Source organism: Myotis brandtii, unplaced genomic scaffold (genome assembly GCF_000412655.1).
Source record: "Myotis brandtii unplaced genomic scaffold, ASM41265v1 scaffold132, whole genome shotgun sequence".
NCBI lineage: Eukaryota > Metazoa > Chordata > Mammalia > Chiroptera > Vespertilionidae > Myotis > Myotis brandtii.
Genome location: NW_005354673.1, coordinates 4946510 through 4950145, shown reverse-complemented (window position 1 = coordinate 4950145; position 3636 = coordinate 4946510).

Sequence of the window (3636 nt, the reverse complement as noted above, 5' to 3'; positions counted from 1 at the left end):
GGTGAGCTGTCTGAACTCTGAAGGCCCAACTTGAGTTGCCTTCCATTGTTGAAAGAATCCCAAAGTATCCTGACTTACCTCCAGGTCTACCAAACCCACAAACACTGCAGAACACACATCTTCCCTCATCATCTCCTTTAAGAATAAGAAGGTCCCAGGACAGGCCTCTACATCTGCAGGGCCTTGGAGGATCCCCTCTGGTTACCCCGGAGGGCAACTCTGCCAGATGCACCCTCCTCCTGACCAGATGATCTTCTGACAACATGGCCCGGCCTGACCCTCTGACCTCCACTGCCCACTGCCACCCCCCACCCCCCAATGACCTGCTTTTTCTCCGCCCACCTGACTCAGTTCCCCCTAAGCAGAGTTTTTACCTTATTGTGCTCCCCTCCTGTTTTGACCTCTGTTCCTGCCTGAGGCCTGACACTTGGCCTAGACCTCCAGCCATGAGCTCTATACCTCTGAGGAAGCTGGCTGGGCAGAGAGGGGGTTGTGGTCCATGCTCTTGTGAATTGCCTGGGGCCCAAGGGGGTCGGGACACAGAGGAGCTCAGAGCACAGGCTCCAGACCCCATCAGATCCCATTCGCCTTGGGCCAGGGTCACCTCATTGTGCAGCCTGCAGATGTGGGAGGCAGCCTGTGTCCATGGGGCAGGGGAGGCGGGAAGAGAAGGCCGTGAAAGCCAAGTGCCGCGGACCAGCCTGACACCTGGCCAGGTCGCCCAAACAGTGGCCGATCCACGCCCAGGCCTGCCATTTTTTGTGTCAGCAGAAGCGGCTTCGTGTGTTACGCTTGGAAACAGCTGATAAAATGGGTGTTCTCACCCTCTTGTCCGAGGTCCCTCCAGGCTCTGTGACTGAGCGGAGGGCAGACACCTGGGAGGGAGGGAGTCGCCGGCCCTACACAGGATGAGAGCACAGAGGGACTGGGCAGGGAACCTGACCCTCCATGAGTGAGCTGGGAAAAGACAGAGGGTGCCAACTGGGTCCAAATCCTGACTCAGCCACTCACTGGTTTCCGCGACCTTAGCCTCACGGTGTCTCTGCTTCGTCATCTGTAAAATGGGAGCAAGCATACTCCCCTCACAGGTTGTGGTGCGGAGTGAATGCTGCGTGTGGCTGGAGACGGAGGGGTCATGCGTGGTCATTTGCCAATTACACTTCCTAACTTTTCTGTGTATGTGACACACATCTGTGCACGTGGAGCTGTGCACGTCTCACGAAGTTGGAAACCTAGTCGGTGTTCAGGGCCTGTTCGGCTTCTCTCCACTGGGCGCCACGAGGGGTGTGTTCCTGCAGCATCCCCCGTGGGCTTGTCACTCTCCCCTTCCCCGAGAAACAACCCCCTGCACTTTCCAGGAAAGAACCTTGGGGGTGAATTTTGGCTCATTGCCGCATAAGGTCCCTTTGCTTCAAGAGATCCATGGGGTCCCGGATAGTCATCCTGGGACGGGCAGATAAGCTCAGCCTGCCAGGATCCCAGGAGCAGGAATTCTGGGGAGGCCTGGACTCGATTTTCCGGGGATGCTCTTCCACTCTTCCTTATACTTCTCCCAGCAGAAGTCTTAGCAGATACCAGGAGGGGAGAAGCCGGTGAGTAGGTAGGCGCAGGGGGCTGGGAAGCGATGTTTTTAAGGTCCCGCCTTTGGTCATCTCAGAACGATGATTCATCACTTGCTGTCTGGGGCTCTCCCAGAGCAGGGCGACTCAAAGCTTGGCCCCGCTCCTTCTACGAACTCCTCCCTCGGATCCAGGATGAGATAAGTACAGAGATTGTCAGCCAGCATTTAGATCCCTTCAGAGCAATTCGACAGTCATTTTATGTCAGTTGAATCTAATAATAAAAAATTTTGGCTTGCATTTTGTATGTCTCTTTGTTCGTTTCATCCCCCCCGCCCCCGCCCCCCTCAGCCTCAGCCATTCTTTTGTGTTATATTTTACAAAAGAAATGGCCCGTCATTGATGAGAAATTAAAAAGAAAACAATGGGGTCTGGACCACAGAGAGCTGGAGAGACTCAGCTCCAGATGTCTCTTCATCTTGGACTTAGAGACCTTAATGTCTGCATGTGACCTTAAAACGTGCCGCTCAGGGAGACGGCGCACAGGGGGTGCAAAAAGCCCCATCGCCACCCTCACCCCAGCAACACCGAACCTGGCCAGCTCCCTCCCCCCTCCTGTTCACAATCCTTTCCTTCCCCCCAAACCCACGGGACTTTCTGTCTCCACCACTCATTTGGCAATTTAGCTAATTGAAAAATAGTAATAACGGAGTGCAAGGCTTTGTGCTATGAAATTAGCCAGGCACCTCCTCAATGGCGCTGGCCTCTTGAGGCTACTTCGCGTCTATTGCTGACACATGATGGCTTGTGTATGCGAAATCCCCCACTCCTAGCTTTCAGGCGGCCGGGCACTGAGCCCAAGGCCAGCCCTTCTCAGCGCCCACCCCCTGCTGAGCACCGGGCGACTGCAGGAGGCAGATACACAAATATACAAACAGACGCAGCAGTGAAGCTGCCCAGGGGGTTGGCAGCAGGTGGGGAAAGGGAGGAGCAAAGAAACTTCTTTCTTTCACATTCAGTTCCAAGCACCAGAGCTTTTTTGTTTGTGTTAAAACATATTGATTTTTTAAGCCAAACATGCACAAGATAAGACAACCAAACTAGACAGGGAGCGGGCAATGGGAAGGGAGTGTGCACCCCCCTGCAGGACCCCCTTTGGAGGCGGCCACTCCTATCCTCCCTTCAAAGATGTTGTCTGCATCTAAGGGCACTATTGTGCAGCCCTATCCCGTTGTTGTTGTTTTAATCCTCATCTGAGGATGTTTTCCCATTGATTTTCAGAGAGAGTGGAAGCAAAGGAGTGGGGAGAGAGAGAAACATTGATGCAAGAGAGACACATGGATTGGTTGCCTCCTGCATGTACCCAACCTGGGCTGGGAATTGAGCCTGCAACTGAAGTACGTGCCCTTGATTGGGAATCAACCCGAGAACTTTTGTTCCATGGGCCGACCTTCCAACCACTGAACCGAACCGACCAGGGCCCTAGGCCGGGTTTTTTATGTGTGTATTTTTACAGCAGTGAGAACACACACACCCCCTCCGCCTCTGCACTGAGCCTTTTCTGATTCCCTATGAGATCGCGCCGTCAGTGGTCGGCAAACTGCGGCTCGGCAAACCACGGCTCGCAAGCCACATGCGGCTCTTTGGCCCCTTGAGTGTGGCTCTTCCACAAAATACTGGCTCTTTCACAAAAAACCAACTTCTGAGCATGGGCCACAAAGTTTCAATCGCACTGTACGTGCATGCCCACACGTGGTATTTTGTGGAAGAGCCACGCTCAAAGAGCCAAAGAGCCGCAAGTGGCTCACGAGCCGTGGTTTGCCAACCACGGACCTATGGGATCCAGAGCGGGAAGCTTCCTCTGAAACCTGCTCTTCCAGGGGTACGAACGGGGCCTCCGGTGCAGGCACCTGCCCGCTGTGTCAGAGTCACTTGAGACGGATCTGGGGCCACACCCCTGGCCGGGGCTTAGCAGAGGGCACCTGGGATCTGTATTTCTTTAAAACTTTGCAGCCAGGAACCTGCCAGAGTTAAAAACTGGCTGATTATCCAGTCCTCTCTAGTGACAAGTGAGGAA